This window comes from Helianthus annuus, chromosome 13 (assembly GCF_002127325.2).
Source record: "Helianthus annuus cultivar XRQ/B chromosome 13, HanXRQr2.0-SUNRISE, whole genome shotgun sequence".
Classification (NCBI taxonomy): Eukaryota; Viridiplantae; Streptophyta; class Magnoliopsida; order Asterales; family Asteraceae; genus Helianthus; species Helianthus annuus.
Window position 1 is genome coordinate 102,016,024 of NC_035445.2, and position 11,324 is coordinate 102,027,347.

Here is an 11,324-nt window from a genome sequence, read left to right on the forward strand (position 1 = left end):
TTCATTTATTGCAGTATTAACCCCCATAGTTAACATTAAGTGTCTTGGGTCATAAAATTAACTTCGTTAAGCTCCCGGTTAGTTGTGAGATCACCCGAAAAGTCTTTTTTGTAACGGAACTCCATGAAATTAATATCCGACATCCGTGAGAGCATAAAATAAATATTATAATGCTTCAGGATCATTAAAAGGTCACTCAGAGGTAACATTTAACATGTTGACACGTTTAACCCCTATGCTTTGTAATTTCTAAATTTTAAGCATAAACGGCTTCCTGTGTTCAACAATTTATTCATTACAGAATATGAACATCGTGCATGGTCAATCAGAGGCACAAGTTTGCCATGTTGACGCTTTTGGTCCTTCCGCATACATCTTTACACTGTTTGACAAATTTAGTCCCTCAAAGTTATCTTTTTATATGTTCAGGGTTTATGACACGTGTTGTTGTCATATTGGACATGATTTTGCGAGGTGTCACATACTCATCCCCTTAAAAGAAATCTCGACCTCGAGATTTACTAAAATAAATGAGGGTATTTTTGTTTCACCGTGGATTTAACTTCCCACGTATATTCTGGGCCTCTGCGGGCATCCCATTTCACCTTTACAATTGGCACATGTTTTCTTCGATGCTTTTTAACCTGTCGATCCTCAATCGACAAAGGTTTTTCAATAAACTTCAAGCTTTCGTCAATCTGCACGTCCTTATGTGACATTTCTAGCGATTAAACATTTCTTTAAATTGCAGATGTGGAACACATTGTGTATTCCACTAAGCTCTTCTGGTAGATTTAGTTTGTTGGCCACACTTCCGACACATTCGATAATCTCGAATGGTCCTATGTACCTGGGGCTCAGCTTGCCCTTTTTGCCAAAACGCACCACCCCTTTCCAGGGTGACACCTTGAGTAACATTTTATCACCAACTTCAAATTTTAGAGGTTTGCGCCTCTTATCTGCGTAGCTTTTCTGCCTATCCCTGCCAGCTTTTAAACAGCCGCGGATCTGAATAATCTTGTTCGTCGTCTCCAGGACTATATCAGGTCCTGATAGTTGGGTTTCTCTAACTTCCGCCCAACAAACTGGCGTTCTGCACTTCCTTCCATATAAGGCCTCAGAAGGCGCTGCTTGGATGCTCGAATGATAACTATTGTTGTATGAAAATTCAATCAAAGGAAGATGGTCATCCCAACTTCCACCCAAGTAAAAAACACAAGCACGCAGCATGTCTTCCAAGGTTTGAATCGTACGCTCACTTTGCCCATCCATCTGAGGATGATAAGCAGTACTGAAATTCAAACGAGTGCCTAGAGATTGCTGAAAGCTTTTCCAAAAATGAGATGTGTATCTTGTATCCCTATCAGAGATAATAGACACTGGCACTCCATGGAGAGATACAATCTCATCCACATATAGCTGGGCTAGTTTATCGGAGCTATGCGTCTCCTTTATGGGTATAAAATGAGCTGACTTTGTCAGTCTGTCGACTATAACCCATATTGTATCATTCCCATGTTTCGTCTTTGGTAACTTGATGATAAAATCCATAGTTACCATTTCCCACTTCCAGGTGGGAAGTTCAGGCTGTTGTAGTAAACCTGACGGCCTTTGATGCTCGGCTTTAACCTGTGCGCACGTCAGACATTTAGGCACATAAGTGGCTATAGATTTCTTCAGACCTATCCACCAATAATTTGCCTTTAGATCTTGGTACATTTTATCACTGCCCGAATGTACCGAATATTTAGAACTATGGGCTTCTTGAATGATTACATCTCTAAGTCCTCCATGAATTGGAACCCAGATTCGACCATTCAATCTAAGGATTCCATCTTTGCCATAAGACAATTGATCAGCAGTTACGCCTAACTTCTCATTCGGAAAGTTAGCTTCCAATACAGCTTCCTTCTGGGCAGCTAACAGTCTTTCATTCAAGTTGTTTCTTAGTTCAATGCTTTTAGCATTGATCCTAATGGGTTTGATCCTTTCTTTTCTGCTAAGTGCGTCAGCAACAACATTCGCTTTGCCCGGGTGATAGCAAATTTCACAATCATAGTCGTTCAATGTTTCCATCCAACGACATTGCCTCATATTGAGATCTTTTTGGTTAAACAGATGTTGAAGGCTTTTATGGTCTGAATAGATCACACACTTGGTTCCATATAGGTAATGCCTCCAAAGTTTTAGTGCAAATACAACGGCACCAATTCTAAAGCATGGGTGTTGTAGTTCTTTTCATGCACCTTCAGTTGACGAGAAGCGTAGGCAATGACCTTGCCTCTCTGCATAAGCACACAACCTGTCACACCCCGGTCTCCACGTGTCACCGGTGGGCCTGGTGTGGGGTATGGTGACGTAGTTGGCATCGTCATAGACAAACAACACAATATAATAATGCACAGCGGAAGCAGAAATAGATACATTTCAACTTTAAAAAAAATGCAATAATAAGTATCACAAGTAGTTGAAACGGATCCACAGGCGGATCAAATAAAATAAGATAAATTGTTCAACAGTTTATTGTCGTCCGAGCTTGCGAGACTATTGTGGACGCTCTTTAGGAAACAGCCAGCCTAGTACGTATAGTACCTGCACTTAACATTTTGGGAAAAATACGTCAGTTTACACTGGTAAATACAAATTAACTGACTCATTTTGAAAATGATTGAAAATTGATTTAAATGCACATGGCATAAAATATTTTTATAACTTGGGATAATTATGCAAGATAAACTTGTAATGGATTTACATGTTACTCCGCGTTCAGTAGCCCGGGATCTTTTGTCCGGGTTAAAGATTAATAGACACGCCACAAATATAGAGTTATACACGACGGATGTACGCCTACACCCCGTGCTCTGGTCGTGGCCATCTCGTAAGATAATGCCAAGGATATCCGGGACATGGTCATTAACCCCCCAAAGGCTTCAAGTAATAAAACACATTCAAAACAGGGTCATCTCAATAGATTTAACCACTATACGATTAAATGATTCGATGCCGGACCAAGCGGTATTTTATATACCTTAACCCAAGCCCGTATAGAGAAAATAAGTCAAAATGTATTTACCTGAGTAAGTATGAATCACAATTGGTAAGTGTAGGTAACTTTTACTGAGCCTCCTATTCTGGAACAAAGGTTTATAATAACCTATTAGATTCCTAACGGGTCTTTATTTAAGCTTTAGCTTAGACCGGTTAGTTTTAAGGACGATACGGTACAAGCGCACGATTAAGCGAAAAGACCGGATAGAATGTGATTTAGACCCGACAAGTTTGAATACTTGTATAATATGGGTATACTAAATACATTCTGGATTTTGAGATAAAAATGATAACGTTTGACCCGTTTCGGTCAATTTATGCAAACTAGTTGCATAAACCGAACCGAACGCTAAAAGGGCGTTACGGGTAGCCAAATGAGTCATATGCAAGTTCCCTGAGATAATATGCTTTAAACATGATATAATATCAGTAAGTTATGTTCTATTATGCCCCGAATAATTTTAAACTCAATTTATGCTTTAGAAGGGCATTTTGGTCATTTAAAAGATTATAAAAGAGTCAATTTGGAAATCTGAGTTACGGGTCTGATTCATACAGTAAATATACTTCATTTAACATATTATAACAGTAGGGTATGACCCATATACAAAACTTATCATTTAAAATCAAACTATGCACCGTAGGGGTATTTTAGTAATTTCACAAGGGCTAAAAATGCCAAAACTGGAAATCTGAGTTCGAAAACTTATACTTACTGTTATTATATGAAAATATGCTAAACACATCAGTAGGTATGAATCTTATATGTTTAAAACGGGTATAACGCTTACTATGCGCTAAAAACGCTAAAAATGCGATTTAGAGCCGTTTCCGGGTTTTCAAAAGAAAGCAGAGATTTTTATATTTCCAGAATACTTAAAATACTTTATTTAACAAATAAAATCAGTAGAAAAAGGTTTGGGGTCAAAAGGATGTATAAAACTCATTTTATGGCCTAAACGGTCAAAACCGGCATTAACCGAATCGACTTAGCGATCTAAGATATGATCAGCCAAAAATTAAATAAAAATCATCAAAAATCCCAAAATATTATATAACATCAGTGGGTAAAAAGTTTTATATCGAAAAATGGCCTGAAGTAGGTTATACGCTAAATGCGCCGTTTATTTAACATAAAGATATAGTTTTACGATATCGGCCATAACTCAAAATCGGGACCACCAACTGATCTCAAATTTTCGGTGCAAGTTTATAAATTAATAATAAAGATTTCTACTCTTTCACTTTTCCAAAAATCACGTTTTATATCAAAAGGGCAAAATAGTCAACTTTTAAGCATAATCGGAAACATGCATATGAATCGGCTAAGCATAGACTCAAGTAGTAAAAATTCCAGAGAGTTAAACTAAAATAAAAATGGCTCAAAATAAACTTTAATACAGATCTCAAACATGCATGCATGGATCCGAATCGAGAGTCAACGAAAAATCGTTTTATAAGACTTTCGGTTCCAATCCGAGTTTATACTAAAGATTGTCGAGTTGATTATGATAAAACACATTCTTATATTCATTATAAAGTTATTTTTGATGATCAAACTGATTGCATGTCATCTACATTACCATTTATGCTATATTTCGCAAAAATGATTTCTGTTGACTTTTTAAGAACATCTTTGACTCGACAAATAGCATGCTTAGAGTGGGAATCAGAGAATACCCTTTTGAGGGTTTGTTTCCCACATAAATACCAACTTATAAGTGGTTTCAATTTGAGAAATGACAGAGCCAAACTCGTTTAATCGAAAAGTCAAACTATATGAACAACGGTTTGACTTTTAACTAATAATCTATGCTAGAACGGATTATAGAATGATATAAAGGCTTACAAAGGTCCTAATGAAGCTTAGATAGGACTTGGAAGTGGCCTTGACGATCAGATTGCTCCAGAAGTTGCCTTGTGAAGTTCTTGAAGTTTGCTTTGTTCTTGTTACTATCACATGTGCCTCAAAATGTGAAGTTTGATCAGATTATAAGGTGAATTCAGAGGTTGTAAGAAGACAACAGGTGTCCTAACATGCAAGGGCTTCTATTGGTGCATTTAGGAGGTGCTAGCAGCTGTATCCCACTCCAAATTCGGACCCAATTAGCAATTTTCGCGAATTACTACATCTGATAGGGGCACGCGGCCCGCTTCATGTAGCCCAGGCGGGCCGCCTGGGGTTCTGCAGGCCCAAACACTTTCAAACTTTGGCAGTTTTGGTCCCTGTCTTCGCAAACAAGGTTTCGGCTATTTATCATGACTCGTAAACCCTCAAACTTGGTTTTTTTAAGAACCTTAGGACATTTACCAACATGGTAATGTCCTCGGATAACTTTGCGCTCAACCGAAAAGCCATGAAATTCGACGTTGATGCTTTTAACCCCTCAAGTACGGTTTTGGCCATAACTTTCTCATACGGTAACGAAACTTCATGAAATTTTTACCACACATTCTAGTGAGTATATTTTAGCATTACAAAGCTTCGGGTCTGCCAAAAGTTCACTCAGAGGTATAAATTAAACATGTTGACACTTTTAGCCCCTATAGTTTGTAATTCCTCACTTTTGTGCAATTTCCGCTTCGTATGATCCATGATCCATCCGTTTAAGGTTATAAACATTATGTAGGGTTATCATAGAGTCTATTTATCCATTGTTGATACTTTGGACCCTTACGTTTCATAGTTTTCACCGTTTGTCAACTTTAGTCCCTCTAAAGTTTGTTTTCACATACTGGAACTTTATGACACGTGTCAATACATTATTGGACGAAATTTTTCGAGGTGTTACATCCTCACCCCCTTAAAAGAAATCTCGACCTCGAGATTTACTGAAACAAATGAGGATATCTCTCTTTCATCGTGGATTCCACTTCCCACGTATATTCGGGACCTCTACGGGCATCCCATTTGACCTTTACAATAGGTATATACTTCCGTCGAAGCTTCTTTACCTGTCGATCCTCGATCGACAATGGTTTTTCCACGAACTTCAAACTCTCATCTATGTGTATATCTGTATGCGGTATAACCAGTGATTCGTCCGCGAAACATTTCTTCAAATTACAGATGTGGAACACATTATGAATAGCGCTAAGTTCTTCAGGCAAGTTTAACTTATAAGCGACTGACCCGACGCGTTCGATGATCTCGAAAGGTCCTATGTATCTCGGGCTTAGCTTGCCTTTCTTACCAAATCGCATCACCCCCTTCCAGGGCGATACTTTAAGCAAGACTTTATCACCTACATCGAAGTGAAAATCTTTGCGCTTAGGATCCGCATAACTTTTCTGCCTATCCCTGGCAGCTTTCAAACGATCGCGAATTTGCACGATCTTGTCCGTTGTCTCAAAAACGATATCTGGTCCTGACAATTGGACATCTCCAACTTCTGCCCAACAGATGGGCGATCTACACTTTCTACCGTATAAGGCCTCAAAAGGCGCAGCTTTTATGCTGGAATGGTAGCTATTGTTGTAGGAGAATTCAATCAGTGGTAGGTTCTTATCCCAACTACCACCCAAGTCGATCGCACATGCACGAAGCATGTCTTCCAAAGTTTGAATAGTACGCTCACTCTGACCATCGGTCTGAGGATGATAAGCCGTACTAAAATTCAAACGAGTGCCCAACGATTGTTGGAAACTCTTCCAAAAATGCGACGTATATCTAGTATCTCTATCGGAGATAATAGATACAGGTATACCATGCAACGCTACAATCTTATCGACATATAATTGAGCTAACATATCGGAGCTATATGTCTCCTTGATGGGTAGAAAATGAGCTGACTTCGTCAGTCTATCTACTATGACCCATATGGTATCATTTCCCTTCTTCGTCTTTGGCAACTTGGTGATGAAATCCATTGTCACCATTTCCCATTTCCATTTGGGAATTTCAGGTTGTTGAAGCAAACCTGACGGCTTCGGATGCTCAGCCTTGACTTGCGCACAAGTCAAACATTTGGCTACATGCTCAGCTACTGACTTTTTCAAACCAATCCACCAGTAGTTTGCTTTCAGATCCTGATACATCTTATCAGCTCCAGGATGAACGGAATATTTAGAGCTGTGGGCTTCCTGGAGGATAACATCCCGAAGTCCTCCATAAACTGGAACCCATATTCGTCCGTTTAGTCTAAGCATTCCATCTTTGTCGTAGGATAACTGCTCCTCAGTTACTCCTAACTTCTCTGCAGGATAGTTAGCTTCCAACACAGCTTCCTTCTGTGCAGCTAACACCCTTTCATTCAAATTATTCCTTATTTCAATGCGCTTGGCATTGATTCTGATTGGTTTCACCCTTTCTTTTCTGCTCAAGGCGTCGGCAACTACATTTGCCTTGCCTGGATGGTATTTTATCTCACAGTCGTAATCATTTAAAGTTTCCATCCATCGCCTTTGACGCATGTTCAATTCCTTCTGATTGAACAAGTGTTGAAGACTCTTGTGATCCGAATAAATTATACATTTGGTTCCATACAAGTAATGTCTCCATAGCTTCAATGCAAATACAACTGCACCCAGTTCCAAATCGTGGGTGGTGTAATTCTTCTCGTGCACCTTTAACTGATGAGAAGCGTAGGCAATGACTTTGCCTTTCTGCATGAGTACACAGCCCATACCAGTGTGAGATGCATCGCAATACACTACAAATTCTTCTATTCCATCAGGCAATGTCAACATTGGAGCATTGCTCAACTTCTTTTTCAAAATGTCGAAGGATTCCTGCTGCTTAGGGCCCCAATCGAACTTAATCTTCTTGCGAGTCAACGAGGTTAGGGGCGCAGCAATCCTTGAAAAGTTCTCAATAAATCGCCTATAGTATCCTGCCAATCCAAGGAAACTGCGAATCTCGGAGGGAGTCTTTGGCTCCTGCCAATTCATGATTGCTTCTACTTTAGCGGGATCTACTTGGATACCACGCTCACTTACCACATGTCCAAGAAATTGGACTTCTCGAAGCCAAAATTCACACTTCGAAAATTTGGCATAAAGTTTCTCACGGTGTAGAAGTTTGAGAATACAACGAAGGTGTTTCTCATGGTCAGCTTGGCTCTTCGAGTAGATAAGGATGTCGTCAATAAAGACGATGACAAATTTATCCAGATAAGGCTTGCAGACGCGATTCATGAGATCCATGAATGCGGCTGGTGCGTTAGTGAGCCCAAATGGCATCACTAGGAACTCGTAATGTCCATAACGAGTCCTAAACGCTGTCTTGTGCACATCTTCATCTTTGACCTTCAATTGATGATAACCTGACCTCAGGTCAATCTTTGAGAAATAGCTTGCTCCTTGCAACTGATCGAACAGATCGTCGATCCTGGGTAACGGATACCTATTCTTGATAGTGACCTTGTTAAGCTCACGGTAATCGATGCACAGACGCATCGACCCATCCTTCTTTTTAACGAACAAGATTGGCGCTCCCCAAGGAGATGAGCTAGGCCTAATAAAACCCTTAGCTAACAGATCATCCAATTGCGTCCTCAACTCCTTCATCTCCGTTGGTGCCAACCTATATGGTGCTCTTGCTACAGGCGCTGCACCCGGAATGATGTCTATCCGAAACTCCACTTGCCTATCCGGTGGCAAACCGGGTAGTTCTTCATGGAATACTTCAGGATATTCCGAGATAACAGGGATATCTTCAATCCTTGGCTTCGGCTCATCAATGGTAACTTGTGCCATATAGATGACACATCCCTTCTGCAGGCATCTAGATGCCTTGAGCATGGACACTTGCTCCGGCAATCCATGCTGGGTATCCCCTTGGATAGTAAGTGACTCACCAGACGGAGTCTTAACTACCACTTGCTTTCTGTTACATACAATCTGGGCTTGGGTACGCGATAACCAATCCATGCCTATCACTATATCGAATCCAGCTAGCTTAAAGGGAATCAAGGATAACGGGAATGAATGATTCCTAATGGATATAACACATCCATCTAAAACAGTCGAGACGGTTTCTATGGTTCCATCGGCTAATTCCACCTCATACTTCACACTTAAGGTTTTAACAGGTAGGTTTAACAACTTACAGAACTTATCATCTACAAATGATTTATCTGCTCCTGAATCAAATAGAACTCTAGCAAAAACATCATTTACAAGAAAAGTACCTGTAATGACGTTGTCGTCCTGAACTGCTTCCTTGGCGTCCATTCTGAAGACTCTCGCATTTGTCTTCTTTCCATCCTCAGCTTTCTTAGTACTCTTTGGGCAATTAGACTTGATGTGCCCCTTTTCGTTGCAACCGTAACATGTTGCATCTTTCAGACCCTTGCACTTCAGAGTTGTATGATCTGCAGATTTACAGATTCCACAGGGCCTCACGGGAGACTGCGATTTCGATTCCAAACGACATTTCCCAAAATGATGTCTCTTGCAGGTCTTGCATCTGGGCTTATCCCCTGATGGTTGCCAATCTCTCCGAGATCCCGACCCTTTCCTGCGGTCGTTGTTCCCTCGGTGTCGTTTCTCAGATCTTCGTGAGGTGTCATCCTCACGTTTCCTCTTGTTTTCCTCCGAGCTCTTAAGGGCTCTCAATCTGACTACATCTTGAGTGAGGGAGAGGGATAGATCAGCTACTGATCTGAACGTCGTAGGCCTGGATGCCTTAACGCTCGCCTTGATCTCTGGTGCCAGACCCCCAATAAAACAAGCGATCCTTCGCGGCTCCGGGGTCACCAAATACGGCACTAATCGAGATAAGGTGTTGAAGGTAGTGAGATACGCCTGACAGTCGAGGTTCTTCATTACCAGGGATACGAAATCCGATTCGATCCTTTCGACTTCGTGTTGCGGACAGAAATTTTCCTTGATCAGGGCTACAAACTGATCCCATGTCATGCTGTACAATGTGGCCTTACCGGCAGCTTGTAGGAGTGACTTCCACCATGCTAGAGCATCTCCTTTAAACGACTGGGACACGTACTTCACCACGTCCCTATCAGCACACCCGCTGATATCAACTACCGTATCCATCTCATCTAACCACGTCATGCAGTCAACTGCTCCTTTCTCCCCAGTAAAATCCCTGGGTTTGCATGAAACGAAATACTTGTACGTGCAGGACTTGCTGTGCGTATCATGCTTCAGCTTGAGTTCTTGTTTCGGTACGCTGCTGTGGTAAGAGGAGTGATTATCCTCCTCATCCTTTTTCGGCTCATTTTTCTTAGAAGGCGGCTTACTATGAGCCTCCGAATGAGTCTTGGGCTTGACGTGCGATACGGTTCGAGTCCTACTCCGAGTCCCGCTAGATTCTCTGAATTGCCTATCCATAGCTTTGGCAACAGCATTTTCTACCAGTGCTTGCAGTTCCGCACCAGTTATGTGAATCTTTGTATTATCTGGGTGTTCCCCAGAACGACTGTTGGTTTCTTCCGATTTTGCCATGTAGCTTTAAGCTATATAAAAGTAAGGACAAGGTCTATTTAGAAACCTAACAGTATTATCGTCCTTGACGATTTATTAACCATGGTATTAATAACCATAATAGTTAATTTATTTAATTTCATTCAGCACCTTTATTAGCAACTATATCATAGAATGAAATATATATATTGGCACCATAGGCCTAGTCACTTCGGACAACTTCTAAATTTTAAATTCAGATTTTTATAGGATTAAAATTTGTATAATTTAAACAGATAATCCTTTGCTTGGCAGGGAGTTATAAACCACAACTGCCTTTTTGTTTTATATGACATAGTCATAACCCGTAGGTATCAAGTCATAATCAGACTTGTATACAGATACAATCTGTAGATAATTTATTAAAAAAAAGGTGGCTTGTGTGATTTTTACAGATCACGCTTGGCCAAGAATGTTAACATGTTTACAGATGTTAACAGAGATTTGAACCTTTTTAACCAGGTTTTACCATATTGGCCAGGCCTTTTAATAAGACATTCAAGCTAGGTTTTACCTTCTTAAGATCCTTGTTAAAATGGTAAATCAAAATAAAATTGATATTTTTCATTTATTTGTATATTATGTTCATGCACATAGATAAAATGAAAAACTTAAATTAACCATTTTTAATAAAGTAAACTAATACAACTTTGCCCTAAACGGGACTTTTACTCAAATGACATGCCCACGCAGGGCTAAACCAAATAACAAACAATTAAAACAAAACAAACCCACGCAGGGGTTAAACAGAAATAACATACCCACGCAGGGGTAGAATAAGAGAAATATACCCACGCAGGGGTAGAATACAGGAATAAATGTCCTCGCAGGGACATGAGTAAATGAGCTAA